The sequence below is a fragment of the Oculina patagonica genome, chromosome 1, assembly GCF_052425735.1.
Source record: "Oculina patagonica isolate OP01 chromosome 1, crgOcupat, whole genome shotgun sequence".
NCBI lineage: Eukaryota > Metazoa > Cnidaria > Anthozoa > Scleractinia > Oculinidae > Oculina > Oculina patagonica.
This window is the reverse complement of record NC_135758.1, coordinates 40,995,733-41,016,226: the sequence shown is the minus strand read 5'-3', so window position 1 is coordinate 41,016,226 and position 20,494 is coordinate 40,995,733. Positions and strand designations below refer to the sequence as shown.

Genomic DNA, 20,494 nt, shown 5'->3' with positions numbered 1-20,494 from the left:
AACTCTTGTATTGAATTTCAATACAAAAGATTTTGCTCTTAATTCGATCACGTTATGATTAAAATAATACTGCTTTATTATTATAGACATTGTTTTTAAGACTGTTTGAAAAAAATCTTTATTAAAGCACGACAGGACATGCAGTTGACATGTAAGGTATTATTGAGTTTTATTGATCGATCTCTGGAGCTTTCAAAAGCTGTGTTTACACTTGTCGATTCAGTAACGTTTTCTCATAAATACATAATAAATTATTACAATGGTATATCGTAATGGGTTATCAACGTTGCCAAGTTTTTGATATTTTTTTGACAAGCTCTTCATAGATTTCGTTTGATTTGACCAACAGAAGATATTCAGAAGTGTTTATGTTGGAGTTTACGCCGCAGCCATGCCACCGTGTCAAATACCCCTCTAGTGAATTCCGAGATTTTGATTGGTCGGATCAAGCGGAACCCATTACAAAAGTTGTCAAGATATGTCAAAAAATGCTAATCAAACTTTTTCTAGGACCAGCGTTTAGGTGCATTAACGCAATTTTAATTAGTTGATTGAAAAAAAGAAACGAACTGTTATCCGAAGGAAAATAAGCAAATACTTCTTATATAAATCCCAAGTGACATTAGTTTTACAATATAACGCGAGAGAAGATTTTTGTTGTTGTTCAAAAGTGGTTTACAATTAAACACAGCATTTTGTGCGCTGATAATTCCCAAGTGAATGAGGGACTTTCTTCTAAAAAAATCGGAAAATCAACGGAAGTGGAAGGTATTGTTCTTCCATTACTTTATAGAACAATAGCTTTATTAACCATTTTTTAAAAGAAATGGCTTTTCATTGTTGTCAAAGCCTGTAGAACAGAAAAAGAATTTACTATGTCATGCTGCACCTCTGTGGTACACGTGGAGATACTAAGATATGAGCGAAAATAATTTCCGCGCATTCGAAGGATCGAAGCAGGATGGAAGTTTCCGTCGCTGAGGGCAGGAGAGAGGGGCAAAACAGTAGCTAAACTGAACTTTTGGAGCACGAACGCATATGAGAACGCCCTAAAGTCGAGAGAACTTAAAAATACTGTGCTCAATACAGCGGCATCTAAAGGCAAAAGGTGCTAATTTATGTAGCACGCGAGGCCATGGCACTGCGGTGCGAACATACCTATGAAAATAGTAGTCCTTTTCTTTTCTTTTCTTTTTTGTTTATCTGGCAAGCGCGAAGATGAATGTCAAGCGCGAAGATTAAGAAATTAGGTTCAGTTGGCTTTAATGCAACATGGTTTGACATATATGTACGGTTTTTTTTAAATTTCAGAATGTCAATGTTGAAAATTAAACAAAAGAAGAGTAGTACGTAGTGACTGTGTATGAATTTTTTATAAACGGGTTTTGAATATTAACAAACGAAGATAGAGTCCCAACTGGAGAACAAAATTTCAGTTCGCAAACAAATTATCTGTGCAGTTATTTGTTTACCGTCCTGATTTGAATTTGAATTTAAAAGGTCTGTCAAATTAAAAGTAACGACAAGTTGTGATATTCAAGCACACGTATATTAAAGTGCACGCGTCGCTTTAAGTGAGCGGAAAATCGGCCTGATTTTCCGCTAGATCGGAAAGCCCTAATGCGCCATTATGAGTTAAGGTGGTTACATTTATCTTCTTAGACATTAAAGTGTGAACAATTCCTGTATATTATTACGACTCTTGCATTTTTTTGGCGAGCCCGAAGGACAAGCCAAAATAGAAATGACGAGTGCAGCGATACTATATCCTAAAAATATCTTATATGAAGAAATTTATGATTCAACACTTTCTTTTCCCGGTATCCTGGCTTTCCCCCATTTTTGAGTCTTTTGCGTGGACAGGAAGAATAACGGAGCCTGTTAAACCAGTCTTGTGTAATACAAATACTCCTGTATTTACAGTTATCGGTGAAAAGGTGTAAAGGTTAACCGCAAACGCTGACTAAATATCGTAAATTTAATTAATGCTTCGTGAAATTTTACAAAATAATTAACCAAAAAGCGAAAACAATTTGAAAAGAAAACCTCAACAATTTATTTGCTGCTAATTTGGAGTTATTAGCGACCTTCAGATCGGAGTACTATACGACTTTTCAAACCCAGTGCTTATGCAGTTTTGATCATCACAATTCATAAAGTCTCATGCCGATAGTCTTCTTTTTAACTAGACAGCAATTAGTGAGGAGTGAGGACCCCCAAGGGCTCTGGGAACGAAACTAGACTGGATTCGAAAGTAGTACTCGTAGGCCCCGTTTACACGGGTCCGGACAAATTTTTGCATGGACGAATTTTGTTCCTGGACCGCCTGTTTACATGGATCCGTGCAAATTCTGTTACAGATTGCAGTGGTGTTTACACGGATCCGTGCAAATTTTAGACCAGTCGCGGCATGTGAATGGCTTTTTTACGTCTCTGTTGTGATTGGTTATCGCTAATGTTTTAAGCCAATCATGTTGCAGCTGATGCAGTACGCGACAAATCAAACATGGCGGCAGACAAAAACTTTGGCTTTGGCTTTCTGGCCCGTGACTTTTTCCTCACAAAGAAATTCAAACGTGTAAGATGCCTCGATCGATGAAGAAGATCGGAAACAAAAGCCATTTGCAGCAACGTGTACTGCAAAAGCCCGCCTAATCCGGCCAAAATAGCGATGCATGCTGCTGCCGCTCGTCTCCTCATATCTGCATTTGTTTCTTTTGTCTTAAATTTAACAAAATGGAACAAAATGTTTCATTTTCGATAGGCAACCAGGCAAAACATAACTAGATTCCAGGCCTTAACAACGCTATCTGAGCAAAAAGTTGCACGGTTCGGGTGTTTACACGGGTCCGTACGAAATATGGAACCGTGCCGGTCAAAAAGTTGACCTGCTTTTTTCAGGTCCCAAACTTGCACACTTAGCCGTTCAAAAATTCGTCCAGTTCCGCCGGTCCCGTGTAAACGCAAGGTGGAACCGTGCAAGTTTTTGTCCGTGCAAAAATTTGTCCGGACCCGTGTAAACGGGGCCGTAGTCGATCTCGTACTAGCACTCATACTCCGGTCTGAAGGTCTCTGTTATCTCTTGCGCTATAATTGACAAATCAGAACTGTATACTTTAGGAAAACGCAACCTTGTTCCTTGACGTTCTCTTCCTCTCACGGGCGAGCGAAAGTTAAAGGCCTGAAAAACCGTTGTGTGTCCACTCGGTGACGTCATGAATTTTCGTGCCCGATCGAGTTGGAAGAGAACGCCTAGGCACTAGGCTGAGGAGACCTGCAATTTAAATATAGAGTGTCCCTGCGTTATAATAGTTAAATAAAGTTGTAAAGTGCGTGATTGAGAACCCACTGCTCTTTCAGTTCTTGTTCTGGAAGCTCGCGATTGAAGATGACAAGATCGCTAATGTATGCGTGTATTGTCTCTCCAGCATCCTTCCTCAAACCAATGTCGTAAACTGAACGCCCCGAATTCTTGAAATCGAGAATTGCATTTCCATCGACAACAAGTTCAACTTTCTTGTCTCCGTTTGCATAAATTTTCAATTTACCACTGTCTCCGCGTTTCCAAGTCATCGCTACGTGAATCCATTTATCCGTTGGGACGTTTATGAGATTACTGCAATAGACAATGAGGCTGCCTTATATGGGATATAATTCAAACATACACACATACCGTATTTTCTCAATTAAACACCCCCGGCGTTTATTTCGAACTTGGCTTGGTGGACCCGGCTTTTACTTGAAGCCGGCGTTTAATCGGGGCCCGGCGTTTATTAACGAAGTGCAATTTTCTGTCATTTTTTCAGGTTGATTTATCCATCACTACCAATTCTCGGAGACCCAGGGGTAGTTTTTCAAGTTGGGACGATTTTTTCCCTTCGTCCCGCCTTGACAAACTCTCCCTGTGTCTCTATGGATGATTATTACCGAAAGGTACAGTATTGCATACGGCACGTGTATGTTGCAATCAAGATTTGTGACAAACATGAACACTATAAGAGAGGGTAAATTTTTTGGGTACAAAGAAATAAGTTATATCAGTGTTAGCTCGACTTCAAATAAACGCCCGGACCTCAATTAAACGCCCCCGGCGTTTATTTAAAAAATAGCAGTTTTGACCCGGCGTTTATACGAGGCCGGCGTTTAATCGGGGTCACCGGCGTCGTTAAATCGAGAAAATACGGTACATACACTTTTTTGAGGCTCCCTAATGAGGGCTATTCTACCACATTATAAACACAAAATATTAATATAAAAATTAAGCTAGAATTAAATGTATATATATTAATATAAGTACATGACAAGAAAGGTAAGGCTATATCGTACAAAAACAGAGCAAGTTGCTCAGGAAGTGATCACTGTCTTAAATGTCTTTAAAGTATTGGTGATTTGTTTGGTGTCCTTTGGTAGATCGTTATTTTGCTTTGCGTCACAGAAGGCAAGGTCAGTTGGCTCGTGGAAAGCCTGCATTTAGGTTTTTAGCCTTCATTTGGGTCAGAGGTGTGTCAAACTACCTTAAGGTAACTACTGTTAGCGGCTACTAATTTTAGCGATTTTAGCGAGTTGGGCTAAAATCGCTAAAATTTATCTCGGTCAAATTTAATACGCGTTAAATTATTACCCCCACCCGCCAGAGGAATACAAAATTAAATATAGTGACCCTGTTCAACTGTATGACAACGTCAGAAGGTTGGGCAACAATTAAGAAGGGTTGGGAGAGAGCTGGGATCGCCGGCATCGTGGAGAATATGACTGATTTCCCTGACGAGGACCCACTTTCTAACATTTGTTTGCAATTCACTTTTGTTCTTTCTGACAATGATAATGTACGTTCAATTTCAAGTGACTTTGTTCTTTTGTTGAACATTTATTTCCATCTTAGCTATATATATGTCTGAATTTATCAAAACCGGGTCAAGACCACAAAGCCTGCTCTGCACTTTTTTCAGCAAAAGCACCGGCCTTGTCAATCAATCAATCAAAAGCAAACTGCCACTTGTTAGCATGCACACCAACCTTGCTTGTGTGCGAAAGCCTCATGGCAGCTTCTCAACCCTGCACGCAGCCGCCACCTGGAAGTTCAAAGACTTAATTTCAGCCCCAAAATCTCACTTTTGGAAAGTGACCAAACCCTTACTAGGACCACCCCCCCCCCCCAGCAAGCCCACAAATCAATGACTGACCCTGGTCTCCCTTGGGCTGTTAGGTCATTGACTAAGCTAACCAGCACAGCCTCCGGTGACGGAGCCCCCCCTCAATTTTTACGCGTGCGGCTGGCTTGAAGGCCGACGACAGCAGGGCCCGCGGAGTCCAAAATTTGTCCAATCAGTGTAGAATTTCATGGTGTAGCAAGCTGTGACTGACAAAAGATAGCTGCTTTTATTAATAGATAACCAAAGTAGTCACTTGGATAGTTAGCTAGTGCTAACCGGATTTCTTCCCTCTCCTGCTAAATAGCAGATTAAAGAACTTTCCACTCAGGAAAAGCAGAATATAACTGTTGTGGTTAAACTTTGTCTTTGGCTTAATATTTTTCAAACCAGTTTGATTTCTATTTCCCTTTGTTTCACATTGTGATAATGAATGTAAGACAATGAAAATTAAAAATCAAACTGGTTTGAAAAAAATTTAAACCAAAGATAAAATTAACATAAAAACCACAACAAAACCATGCCAAATTTAGACCCCTTTTTGATAAATTCAGACATATATATATTAAAATTGTTTTTTTTTTTTTAATTTTCGGAAAATCGCTAAATTTAATAGTCGCTAAATCTTGCTCAGAAAAAAATCGCTAAAATTAGTAGTCGCTAAAAATAGCAACCTTAAGGGCCTGTTTACATGGAAGGCGGGTGCCCCGGCTAACCGAGTTACCCGGCTAACCGAGCTACCCTGGGCGAGCCAACTTTTCATACGTTTCTTAAGAAAACGTATTAAAGCCTTTACATGCTAGAAGGGTAACCCGCCTTGTCGGGGCACTCGGTCTACTTGCCCGGGGCACCCTTCTAGGCGGGATACCTTTTTGCCATGTAAACGGTTATGCCCGAGCTATCCCGGCTTGCCGGGATAAGTTTTCGCGCGTGTTTTTAAACTAAATTTGAAGTTAATGGCATAAAATGTATAAATTCTGGACCCAAACATTGCTATTTGATCAAAATTAGTTTTATCGGTCGGCTGGAAATATTTCTTTGAGCAACAGCTAATTAATTCGAAATTTTCGTGGGAATGATTATCCTAATTCACGACACAACAAATTTAATTTCAATTTGTGGCCAAATACGGTTGAATTTCGATTGAATTTCGCCAAAAATGAACGCAGTAAATTTCTGAGAACTTGCACATCAAATTAAAATAGGTTTGAAGACGAAAAGCCTTGATTATTCAGTAAAAAGTCATATTTTTCTTCAATCATTTGGAGCTACATTGTTTTCCCACGCCGTGACACGCTTCAATGACGCTGTCTCATCTCGGGTAGAAGGGTTGTGAATTCTGCATGTAAAGGCGGGCTAGGTTTTATCCCTTCTAGCCGGGTAACTCGGTTAGCCGGGGCACCCTCCCTCCATGTAAACAGGCCCTAAGGTAATTCAAACTCCTTTATAATAAAAATACCGTAAAACCCACACCATCCGGCTTTCCATCAACAAGTATCAATATATGCCAATATATGAGCGCACACTGACTATAAATCTTCCTTACTTTTTCTTATTAGCTTATTCGCTAAACTCTTTGAAGTCTATTAATAGCACATCGTCTTTGCAACTACTGCCTAACATGACTGGAAGGTTTCAAAAATGCGCACACAACAAGCATCCCGCAAATTTCCCCTGAGTATCATTGTATCCGGAATTATTAAAAACTAGCAATAGTATCACAGGGAGCAGAGGAGCCAAATTCGACCTTTGTGAATATTAAAATGTTCGATCTATTTCATAGCGCTTGTCATACGTTATCTGATCTTTCTGTTTACGCGACGGTTAAGCCAGCGGGAAACTCTTTCAATAGTCTGTTGCGTAATTCTATTTGTTCGTTGCCCGAGGCTTTCCGAGCGAGGCACGAAGTGCCGAGAAGAAAAAGAGACGATCTTGTGGCGCCCACGGTCATTGAGGTTGCGTCTACGCCAAGCGCAACAGGATTCCCGCTGGCTTGACCGTCGCGTAAACAAAAAGATCGGATACCGTATGACAAGCCCTACGAAATAGATCGAACATTTTAATATTTGCAAAGGTCGAATTTGGCTCCTCTGCTCCCTGTGATAGTATATTGCAATTCCTGAGTTTTGTTTAGCTTATGGGCCATGGTACATGAGCTCATATACAATAGACCACAAATATGGAAGGTGTTCTCGTCCGTGAGAACAGCCAGGGAGCTCAAATATTGCAATTCTGTGGGTGTTTTAATTTAAATAAAAAAAATTATTCCACTCGCTCGTGTTGAACATGAGATAGTTATAGCCAACTCATATCCAACGCACTTTCATGGAATAATTGTTAAATATCACCTTCGAAAATTCAGTAAGTAGTTCCACGGTATATAGTCACTCCTGTTATGCTGTCGCCCACGTATAATTTTTAGGGTAGAGAGGGTGTCAATCGACGGAACATTCGAAATTTGAGTCGTATAATCGTTTGTGGAGCGGAAGGTTTCAGCCGTTTTCAGGTTTTGACTGATTATAGTTATGATTACTACCTTTGAAGAGTCAAATTTCGCAACGATCTTATTTCGTTTTGCCCTGCACGTAGAATCTACACTCTATTTACCCTCGTCAATTTAAGAACTCCTTGTCGCTTGAGGTGTAGTTTTGAGGACGGCACATGCGCGCCGTCAGCTGTTGGGCGCGTTGCGGGCTTACCTAAAGCTAAAGCAACGTGGAAAAACATCTCCATCATTGACAGCCCTTATAGCTTGCACACATAGTTTACCCGGAGGAGTAATGGCAATTCTGAATGATGGAGTAACCGACCAGTCGCCGTAAATCGGTATATGGATCGTAGGCAACGACATCAACTTGATCCATGCGGCTATTGTCAGGTCTGTGTTGTGGATCGGAATAGCTGGCGTCTCGGCATACGTCAATGGATTACCGTCCAGGTAAAGTACTGTTAGTCCATTCTGCTCATCGAATTTTGCAGTCCCGCTTAAACTGCAAGAAAAGTCAAACAAGACGTTACCTATAATTACAAATTACGTTACTACATAAAGTTGTTATTCAGTTAATACACTCTTTTACGGTACTGCCTTAAGCTGCCTTAATCGCCATTGAAATCAACGAAAAAAACATTAACTATACTTTTACAAAATAACCAATTTACTCTCAAAAGCAGCAGGTCAGTTAATTTAAATCACGTTCTTACTTGAGAAGTCGGTCCGTGCCATCGAGCTTCCAGTAAAAGGAAATCCTGCAGATACACAAAAGATCGTTTCAGTACGTTTAACTCTCTCCGACCGGCTGGACAATGCCGAAGCTCATCCTGGTTTCCGTGGCGTAAAGCGAGCTATGTCACGCGCTTATTTTTTCACCGGTGCAAGAGAAACGTGCTGACCCAAGGATTCAACAGAATGACCCAAGTCAGCGCTTCAACCTGGACTGCTCGATCCAGACTCCAAATCACTAACCATTAGGCCACTATTCCTCTTACTTTCTTTAGTCCCGGCACTGCGCAAATAGATAGAGTCTGGAACACCACACAGGGAACCACAGTATATTATATGAGGAAATAAATTGCTGCTAATTTGCTGCTAATTTGACTACGAGAACATTGAAATTCTAGCCTCTCTCAGCTTTTCTTTGCGACCCATATAATGAATCACTTATTTTTAGAAAGAGAAGTTTTACCAACACATGTGTCCCCATCCTGAATTTCGTCCTCAGTACAAGAGCACGTGAAACTACCAATCGTGTTCACACACGCCTCAGCTGAGTTACAGTCGTGCTCGTCTGTTAGACATTCATCATTATCTGTTGAAAATATTTAGAGAAGTGCATTTTTTTGTAAATCTCTTCTTCAGCGTCTATATCGGGTAACATGCTTTGTAAATAGCCACTTAATAGCCAACTGGCCAGCCTCCTTCCAGTTCGAATATTTTTAACAAGTTTCTCTTCCATTTACAAAATTTGTTTATTTATTTACAGTGTCCTCAATTAGCACAGCAGTGCTAATTTTGATTTTAGTTTTGTTTTGTTTGTTTGTACTCCAGAAATGAGTAGACGAATGTCCAAGTAAATAGATAATAGTTGGTTGTGAGAATGGTCCTCTAATAAAGTCAATTATTTTCTATTATATCCTAGGAATAGTCTTGTTAATGCTCCCGCAAAGTTGATTACTGCCCAAACACATCTAGTAACCCTCATGAATAGGGATATCAAACTCAGGAAATAAAACGACTGCTGGTGGTCGAGTAAAAGCTTCATTCCCGGAGAGACTCCAATGTTAGGAGGCTGGGATGCTGGTCGGAAAATTTGAATTAATCCTCAACGCGAAACCAATCTGAGCGTTACTCGAGCTTTATTTGACCTTTAAAAGACATCATTCCAAAACAGACACACAAATAGGAGCTATAGTGTGAATTTGAAGACGATAAAGAAATTGTTATGCTTTTATTTACGAAGAAATTTTAAAGATTTCATGCTGGATTGATCTAACCAGGAATACAGTATGACGGCTTGCAAATCTGAAAAATACCTTGTTGGGTAAACCATTGTTTTTTGGTTCCAAAGTAGTGAGTATTGGCCTAAGTTATTTTCTTATTTATGTACCTTCACAAGTTTTGCCGTTTCCCCGGTATCCGTCAAGGCACGTACAAATGAACGAGCCTGCGGTGTTTGTACAGTTAGCTTCAGCGCACAGTCATGCGTCTTAGCCGCACATTCATCTATATCTAAAAACACAGTGGATACACTTTTCAGTATACAGGGCTTTATTCCTCTAGAAGCTAAGGAAATTTTAAAAAAATGCTTTCGAAAATTACATTTTTCCCCGAATACAACCAACTTGAACGCGTGCACAACGAACGATCCAAGAGATCCGATCCCATTGTAGGTAGTGCAGAAGGTGGCTGAATCAATTGAAATGTTTAGGGAAAATTACCTTTACAAGCTTTTACCATACGGACGGTGTATGCAATACAACAACGCCGAATAAACAAACTGTAAATAATTTTAACTAGCAGGTTATTCCCTTACTGGGGATCTCAGTCCTCGTTAACTTGTAACATCATTGTAGCACCCAACAACGAAATTGATCATCTTTATTTAGTTTTGGAAAGCAATGTATTTGTTATCAACAATAAAACACACAAAGCACTGCCACGAAATTCTGAAAGGCTCTGGACATTTCTTTTCTTCATTTGCCAGACGACAGAAAATATTTTTAACACATTAACCTTCAGAGCATGTATTTCCCGTGAATCCAGGATCAGCACACAAACAGGAATATGTTGCTGTGTTATCAGCTGACAAACATGATTGCTTCTCCGGACAAGGAACACCACAGGGATTCTGTCAATAAAAGATAGAAAAGAAGTGAAGAAGTGTCTTTTCAGTTCTTGGTTATCACGTCACTTGAGGTTTCTATGTATATACTCTACGTGTATCGAAATTGGGTGGGGTGTCGAATAGTAAAATCCGAGACTGGTCGAGACTCCGAGCCCCTTGATTTAGAATCCGAGACCGCGAGACGAAGTGCGGAGAAAAACAATCCCGAGACCTGCATGTATTAAAGGGACTGTGTCACGGCTGAGTTAAGTTTATTTTATTACGTTTTGCAAATTACTTGCTATGAATCTTTTAAAAAGATTCATAGCAAGTAATTTAAAAGATTCATAGCAAGTAATTTGCAAAAAGTAATTTGCATTTAGAAATGCTTGCAAAGAAATTAATTCTATGGATCTAAATGACAAAACCATAGCTTCGTTGCAACCAAATGTGTCTCCCGGGCGTTATAATTTAGTGTTTCAAGTAAACAGGACTAACTTTGAAAACTGTTCAGCCCAACAATATTTCAATAACCCATATCGCAATCCATTTCAATCTTCGTCACTTTTGGCCATCCGTACCTTCTTTTGTATTTGCTGTGTGATTGAAATGTTCCTTCACTGTTAAAAGAGGTTATTTTTATATTCCACAGAATTTGTTGGTCATTTCCTATGCCTAATTTGGCTAAAATCCGTGATACAGTCCCTTTAATTTCCACAACTGAGGTATGTTTTAGTTTGAACCGAGACCTCGGCTAGAAAACAAGCAAACACACAAAAACTAGACTTTGTGACTCATCGCAATGGCTTTCGAGATTACTAGATCAGTTCAACAGTTTCAGACACACACAATTTTCCAGGTACCATACGGCACCACTTTGTTAAGGTTGATTTTTAGTTTCCGTGGATTTTGGTTTATATGAAGAGTGCAGACTAAAATCCTTTTGGAAAGTTTTTGAATTCTCGTGTTTTTTCTCAGTTTTTTGAAATCAAGTTTGGAGATCTTTTGTTGAAAAATGTTGAAAAATGAAATCTAAGATTGCGGATCTAAGATGGCGGACTTTTTAGAATGTATGACGTCATAATTGGCACAGGATTGTCACTGAAATACAACAATTTTGCCGTGGAGGCTTTACAGACATTATAAGTTTCATTTATACTGAATAAATTTGGAGATACAAGAAACACATTTTTCCAAATTATGTTTTATTTAATGAATATGTTTTCTTGTTTCTCTATGCTACCACAATGACAATAGTTTAACAATTCCAGTTTTATAGTAAATGGTTTGAACCCAGGAGTATCAGTAAGTCGTATTGTGTGATCATCCGGGTCAGAGTAGTTCTGAGAAGAACTGTTGTTGGTGACTGACAACCTGAGCGGAAGTCATCTTCAGAGTCAAGTGAAAAGTTGTTGTCAGTCGATGATGTTATAACTGGCTGGTCCGTTGATGTTGATTGGTCAGTTCAGCCGTGATATTATTGGCTGTAAGACTCGTGTAAAGTTTGTCACCAGGATGATCACACAATACGATTAATTCCAGTTTTATTCTCCTCATACGATAATTAAATACGTTAAGAACATCCTTGTGCTACTCTTAGAAAAAAGTATAGTGTCTTTACTAAACTTTTAAACAGAAACTATTGTTAATCTACTGAGTTATGCAATCTAAACTAATGAATCAAAACAATTTTCAGAATTAACACCAAAATGAACATTATCCATGATATTTCAAGAATTGAAATTTCAGTTTTGCTCTCCTGATATGAGAAGTAAATATCTTCGGAATCTTTCAGTCACCCTAATAACCTTACCACTGATGAGCGGTGAATAAAGCCATGTCTTGACACAAGATATTCTGGGTGCAAAACATGGTGAGAGCTGCTAAGTTCACAAACTCGTTTTCCTTCTTCTCCCACTTGAGGTGGTCCAAGGTTGTAGGATTTACATGTATCATCCAGAAAACACTTCCACTGACACAGGTCTTCCTCCTGTACCGTTACGTTTCTGATGATGCTTTTGTTGAAGGCTCTGTCACTGAAACTGCTGACGAAATTCAGTTCTCGACAAAGCTCTAGATTAAAAAACAAAAAGCATAAAAATTCGCTAATCGTTCTTGCACCATTGCCTTATAACAACCTTAAAATTTCTAACAGATGCGAGGAAATGACTTTTCTATCTTGACCTATTTAGCTTCGAAAAAATTCGTACATGGAACTGGATATTTAAAACACGTTTGCTTTTTATTTTTTTACCGCACAAACTCAATTTCATAATGATACTGTAGACCTTGGCTGAAACTTTGTCACGAGGGCTCATTTTAAAACTATATAAAATTCATTTTTGTAGGTGATCTTAGCCAGTCCGTCAACTAACTTCCCTTAAAATATTTGGCTTCGGAAAAATTCGCACTACCTAAATAAGATTACCTACCAAACAGAGTTACTGATCAATTTTAAGGGATGTAGATTAAATGGAAAGCGTTTGCGCCGTTTTCAAGTTGAGTTTTCTAAGTTCCTTGCATTCGCTGTAAATTTTCCTTTGGACTTTCGAATTTATGATAAATGATTGAAAATCGACGCATTTAAAACACGAGATGTCATGCATAAAAAAGAACACAATCCTCCAATGGCTTCAGATTACCTTATTGTTACTTATTTTCGCAGAAACTTAATTTCGCGAAAATCAAAGAGGCTAATTTCGCGAGACTTAAATTTCGCGGTTTGGCAGAAAAATCCTGTTGCAAGGAACTGAAATTTGCGAAACGTTTCCAAATGCTGATCCGCATTAACAGATAGGTTGTTTAAAAAACAGCGCTATATATTTTAATTTTACATAGAAATATTTTCAAAATTTCTTGAAAGTATGAGCGAAATTAAATATTAAAAAAATTAAAATAAATATTTACAATGATATGGAACAAGGCTATATAACAAAAACAAATTATAACAGGTTGAATGGTTCGTTTGCGAAAAAGCACAACAAAATACTACCATATCTCTGTTGTGTTATTTGGAGAAAGATCTAGAAAGCATGAACAGATGAACACGGTAGCTTTTAAAATGCAGGACGAGTATACAAAGGACGCATTATAGAGTATACTGACGTCAAGTTAATGAAAGGGTTGTATAAGCAAGGTATTAAATTTCGCGCTTTTAATTTTCGCGAATACTTTTTTTCGCGGGACTTTAATTTCGCGATTTTTTTTGAAATCGTGAAAATTAAGTCCCGCTAAAGTAAGTGACAATAAGGTAACTAAACCAGCTCTCTTAAATTTATAGAAAATTTCAAAGTGAAAATGATTCATTATGTTTTCATTTTTTGTTTACCGTCAACGTTATTTTTTTCAGCAGTAAATTTTACTAACCTTGGGTCTCAACTGTGATGCAGTGAAGCCAAATTCCCCAAAAGATAAACACAGCAATTGCTAGAACCGAGGAAAAACAGCTTCTCATGTTTGATTAACAATTGGTTAGACTGTGAAACGACACACTCTTATCTACAAGAACATTGTTTCGCATTTCTCCTCAAAGGCAGTAGTTTGGTGTGTTAAGCTTGGGAAAAACAGATAGTGTTATTCATTGTTAGTTATCAATTTTTTATTAGCGGAATGAATTTAAATTGAAAAAATTGCCCGTCAAAAAACTCAATCTTAATGACTTTCCGCTCTTCTTCAGTTCTTTCTTTCTTTTCGACAGGCTTTGGATTTTGAAAACAAATTAAATTTGAAGTTTTCTGAGAATCGCCCGAAAAAATTAAGACCACGAAGCTAGTCACCAGCTGCAGAGAATATGATCTGAAAAAAAGTAATTAAAATTATTCTCTTTGACTTTCCCCCTTATAGGTTTTTCAAAGTTTTTTAATTTTCTTTCTAGTTTGATGCCGTTGTGATCTAAACAATATTGCTTTATTAAACATCACGGGAGTTTTTAAAAGCTATATTTACTTAAGCCACCAATTCAATAACTTGCACATAAGCTATTAATAATATTATTGCTACAATGCGATAGATTATCTTTATATCTTTTTCTAATAATATTTGGCATATTCTCTCCAGGCTTACTTTGAATTGAGAAACACTTGAGTGGGTGCCGATTTCATCAGATTTTCGAACACCCCGAATATCGTAAAAATACTTCGATATGCTGTGCTTCGTATTTTCAATTCTTTTTTTGGTGTTTGGGAATGTAATGAAACACTGCATCTCTGTTTGATATATTATATATTACTTCTTGAACTTATTAATAATTCATCAAGTTAAAACAAAGAAAATCACAACTGTGACGGTGGTTTGGATACCCCGTCCTAATAAGCATAAAAATTTATTATTATTATTATTATTATTATTATTATTATTATTATTATTATTAGTAGTAGTAGTAGTAGTAGTAGTAGTAGTAGTAGTAGTAGTAGTAGTAGTAGTAGTAGTAGTATTTTAAGTGAAACCGGTAAAAGTAAATTATAATTATTTTTTTACCATTTTACGTTTTAAACCTTAAAATAATTTAATTAAAAATAGTTTTTTTTTTTCTTTGCTTGCTTGCACCCCTGCACCAAATAACACAGTTGCTCCCACAGCTCTTTGACAAATCTTCAGCACAAGAAAACTAAGACGCGGGTTCCTCTTAAATTTGGCGCCAAAATATATCAAAACCTGGGAACTGCTATAGGCTTTCCTTCGGGAGGGGTGGGAGGATGTTAGCAGAGGAGATGGGGTGTGTTTTGTTCACTGGAACGGTGGTCTAAAAGGTGATAGGCAAGTCATTCACGAAATCGAATGAACACATTCAATTGGTATCCACTGTTTTGGCGATAAAGAATAACTGAACACAAATGAGCTTCAGACATCTCTTTAAAGTACAACTCCCATAGCTTTCTTTGGGTGTCAAATAAAGACTGGTCTCCCTGGCAGCCATCTTTAGCGTTGTCACGCACTGCTCCTTGCTCTTGCGTGACAACACTTAAAACAACTAAGAGGGAGTAGATAAAGACCACCACTGAAATTGATATAAGTTTTCAGAGTTCTTTTTATCATCATAATAATTTGCAGCATAATTTTCTTTTCATTTTGCCTCTGGCGAGAGCGGCATTATCAAAGTCAGAAAAACACAAGTGTCACGAATTTTCTTCGAACAATTTCCTTCGGATGTCTATTTGCAATATGGCATCTATTAGAAAAATTCAAGTACTACCTGTGGATCTTGATATACTTCTATTATTCCGAAGAAGTAAGTTTAATCTTATTGTAATACTTCAGCGCGAAGTGGCCACCAAGGAGACCGATTCAATGTTTGCTGAAATTGGCAATTTAAATTCGTCGGCTCCTTTGGAAAAAATAAGAATTACTGATAAAAGGAATAAAGAGCAATAACATGGACCGATCCCTTAAAATACATCAACTAACATGTTCAGCTGAATTCCGGTAAAATTTTACAGAATTTGCAAACAAATTATAAAAAATACCGTCGTAAACGATGGGTCGGATCTCCTAATACTTCTGTTGCCAGCAACAGTTTTGTCAGGGTTTTCCACTTTACATCAGAACTTATGTTTGCATATATTTTTCAGGAAAATAGGTCCGGAGCAATGAACGTTCTCGTTATCTCAAAACAAACCTTAACTCCCTTGATAACAGTCAACGGTATAATCAGTAATGAACAGCAAGGGAAGTTTTGTTGCTAACCTTGTTAGGGAAATGTTTGACTGTCTACTAAAAATGAAAAATTCTGAATAACAATGAGAATGCGCGCGCTGCCAAAAGACGGGTGACTTCTAATCTCCGCCAAATTGTTCCTTGGCAAGAAATAAATAAACCTAATTGCCAAAACGTTCTCATATACAAAAAAGAAAAATGAAAACAGCCAACTAGTAATTAACTAGCCTAATCGGTATTTAAGGGACCGTGTCACGGATTTTAGCCAAACTTGGGCATGGGACATGACCATCAAATTCGTTTAAATATATAAAATAACCGCTTCAAACAGTGAAGGAATATTTAAATACTAACACACCAAATGCAAAAGAAGGTATGGATGGCCAAAAGTGTCGAAGATTGAAACGGGTTGCGATATGGATTCTTGTCTGCTTGTTACTTTAAATTATAACGTTCGGGAGACACATTTGGCTGCAATGAAGCTGTGGTTTTCTCACTTAGAATCATAGAACTAATTTCTTTGCAAACATTTAGTTTCATAGCAAATAGCGAACACGATTTTAACTTAGCCGTGACATCGTCCCTTTAATAGCTTGCATCTTTCACAGGGAACTCATGTTACATGTGTACAATTCTACTGTCAGAGGGGAAAATCCATAACCGGTAATTATATACCATAGTGCTGACTGCTTTAAGAATAAATGTTATTCTTATCTGAGAAAATTATCACAGTAAAAAATTAAAACCTCTCAGTTAACAGGCTCAAGAAAGTTAAAAACTTTCTTACTTCTCAAGTTAAATGTTTCAGGTATTCTGTGTACTTCGCGTGTAGCTAATAAGATAAATAAAGGTTGCTTTCTCTTTTTCTCGCGCACCAACAGAAATGCGAAATTCGCGCTATTACCATCTCTGAACCAGTTTTTCACGGGCAAAAAGTATAAAGACAATTATCCCAAACATGATTTCATTTTTTCCCTCCCTTTGTATGTCAATACACTTGATTTTACTTGAACTCAGATTTATTTGCTTTCTTTCGTATTCATTTCGAAAATTTCTAGTCATTTCAAAAATTAAAAATAACTCACTTGTTATCAGAAAGAGTTGTTTTTCGAGACCTTTTGAAGGCCAATAAAAAAGGGGTTTTAATGTTGCGTTACACCTACAGTGTGCTTGGTTATGGCGCAAAATACAATAATAGCGAAGCGCGCGAGGTCTAAAAATAGAATGCAAATATAACCCCCACGATGCTCAGAAAACATCAGCGTGTTTTGAAAGAATTAGAAGGGATCTAAGCAAAGTTTTCGTTTTATGTAAGTGTTTTAGGAAAACCGGCTGTTTTAGAAAGTGTTTTAGGAAAATCGTCCGCCATTTCGTTTTGTTTGTTAGAGTCTTGTCTGAGTCGTGACGTCACTTGCGCGCTTCGCTATTGAAGAACTTCTGTATGCAAATTCACTCAGCTCCCAGAAATACCAAGACAACCAAAACAATTATTTCCATCACGTTCTTGGCCAAGAAATAATTATCAGTCACAAAAACGCAAGTGAGCTATTTTTTACCATAACATATTAAACTGTTTTGTCAGATATCCAGTTACACTATGGTACTTGTGTGATAAAATCAAATACATCTCCATCTTTGTCATATTCGTGTACGATGCTCGAGCCACGTGGGAAACCAATGTTTTGACTCCACCAATAATAGGAAATTACCATACATCAACTTAAACGTTCAGTTGAATTTTCTCCATGCTTCCAAAGTGGCGAATAAAAAAAACAAGGGTTAAGATCTCCTAATGCTTTCTTTCCCAGCACTGAACCGTTTTGTTAATTTTGCTTTCGCACTTTAACGCTTTTTTAACTGAGCAAGGTCATGAGAATGAATAAGCTCGTCACCTCACGAAAAATCGTCAAAAATGTTATAAAACAGCGAGGAGAGTTTTGTTGTTTACTTGTTATAGAATACCCAAAATAGAACAATTTCTGATCATCATGCGCTGTCATAAAGGCGGGTAAATTAATTTACGCTTTTTTAATTTCCCACAAATCGATCCTTGGAAGTAACACATTTATATTCATCTCTTTGTTGTCTTGTTTAAGACAAACCTCAAAGCTAAATCTTTCGCTTTCGTGCCGATAATCAATTTATTTCAATCTAAAATTAAATCGTATTTCGGCTATTACGCTCAACAAATTTAAGAAATTTTTGTCTGCTCGACTTAAATTCAATTTTTTAGCATTCTGTTAACTTCACGTGTAGCTAATAAGATAAATAACGGGTATAGTATCTCGATTTCACCAGTCAACATGTGGTGTCCCTTTTAGATGTCTACATATTCAACCACACTTGCTTGTACAAAAAGTCGGAATATAGTTGTTTTCTTTTGTAGCCGTTTGGTATGTTTTATTTTGATACTTTTCACACTATTTCTATACTTTTTTATAACACTTACTCGATTTAACAATTGAAAATAACTTCCTTCCTCTCAGAAAAGGTTGGTTTTCGGGAATCCTTTAACCCCATTGAATAAAAGTCCAAAACACTGCCTTGTGCTGGGTAAAACTGTAAAATTGCTGTATGCAAATTCTCCCAGTCTCAAGAAAGAACAAGCCAGTCGAGACAATACCTTTTTTAATTACCAGTCAAGGTATCTACTCAAACTCTTTTTAAGAATTTAAACCAAGTATCTTTTGGGCGGAAAGCGTTTTTCTCGCTTTTTTCACATTGAAAGAAATTAAGAACCTCCATGAATGGGGAAAAACACGTGTGAAATTGAATCATCAGAAAGATTCTAGAAAAAGCAATTAGCCAAAATAATTTGCAGCACAATTTTTCATCATTTTGCCTCTGGCGAGCGGCATAATCAAAAGACAAAAAACACACGTGCCCCTAATTTTTATCTTACAATATTCTCCGGATATACATTTACGTTATGACATTTGTTAAAAACATTCAAGCACTACCTGTGGATCTTAGTATCCTACTCAGCTTCAATTCAATTGTTAAATATTCTGTGTACTTCGCTTGAAGCTAATAAGATGTGAAACAGAAGGCAGTTACCATGTTCAAAACACTAAACAAACCAACGTCCCCGTACATGCAAGATATGTTCTCCGCTCGTATGTTTTATTTTACAGTAATCGTAACTCTGAGACCATTCTGCAAGTGCCTAAACCAAGAACTTACTATCTTAAACGTAGTTTTGGTTATTCCGGGGCTGCTCTTTGGAATGGACTGCCTTCTAAACTGTGTAAGCCATTAACCCTGGCAAGCTTTAGAAAGGGAATCAATGATGACTTTTACGCCTCAACGGGCACCCACACGGCAAACACGTAAAAGAGTATTATAGATATTTTGAATCATTTTTTTTACTGATGTTTTAATCGTGGTTAAATAAAGTTTTAGTTCTATTTCTAAGATCACGGACAGCAAGGTTTTCGTTTTCACCCGCCTACACGAAGTTACCATCTGAACTGTTTGCCGATCGAGTTTTTACATGCTAGTACAGAAAGCGTATAGAAAAAGTTGCAAAAATGATTAAATTTGTTTGGTACCCCCTTTGAATTTCTATATTGTGGTTTACTTTTTGGTTAAAAATTTTTCAAACCAGTTCGATGTTTTAAAATTTCCCTTTGTGTCAGATTATGATAATGAATACAACACAATGAAAAATAACAATTTAATCAAACTGGTTTGAAAAATTTTTAAATACTTACTCGATTTAATATTTGTATTTTAATTTTTACCCCCATGGAATAAAAGCCTTTAAATTTAAGTTTTATACCGTGTGCTGGGTAGAACTGAAAAATTGCTGTATGCAAAATTCTCCTTGACGCTAGAAAGGACAGGGCAGCCGAAGCAAGACCTTTTATTTTTAATTACCATTCAAGGTATCCACTCATTTTAGGAATTAAAAACAAGTTACTTTTGGGCGGAAACGTTTGGCTAGACATTGAAACAAATTACAGATCTTCAGTTAAATTGTAGTCCGCCTTTAATGGCTGGGTTTTGGTGAAAAACACTGTGAAATTGAGTCATCAAATAGATTCTAGAAATAGCAGCTAGCCAAAATAATTTTTTTAACATAATTTTGTTTTCATCTGCCCCGGGCAAGCGGCATAATCAAAAGTCAGAAAAACACAGGTACCGCTACTTTTCTCGCACAAAATTTTCGGATATTAATTTACAATAAGGCATCCGTTAGAAAAAATCAAGCACTGCCAGTATTGATCTTGGTGTACTTCTATTGATTCCGAAGAAGTAGCGTAAATCATATGGTAATACTTCTCCGCTTAGGGGCCTCCAAGGAAACCATCGGCTGCTTCGGAAAAATTTGCCCACTCGAATATCGGACCAATCATTGCCCGGCACGAA

At 37.5% G+C, this 20,494-nt stretch overlaps 1 pseudogene across 1 annotated transcript; it reads right to left on the bottom strand.

The window, feature by feature from the left end:
* Positions 1-195: 195 nt before the first annotated feature.
* On the bottom strand, positions 196-14,130 carry LOC144631391 (uncharacterized; annotated as a pseudogene). The gene is made up of 8 exons (XR_013566725.1): positions 13,838-14,130; positions 12,285-12,544; positions 10,381-10,495; positions 9,755-9,876; positions 8,809-8,956; positions 8,352-8,396; positions 7,850-8,140; positions 196-3,616 (listed from the first exon to the last, which is right to left on the bottom strand). The product of XR_013566725.1 is annotated as an uncharacterized LOC144631391 (transcript).
* Between the last annotated feature and the right edge of the window lie 6,364 nt (positions 14,131-20,494).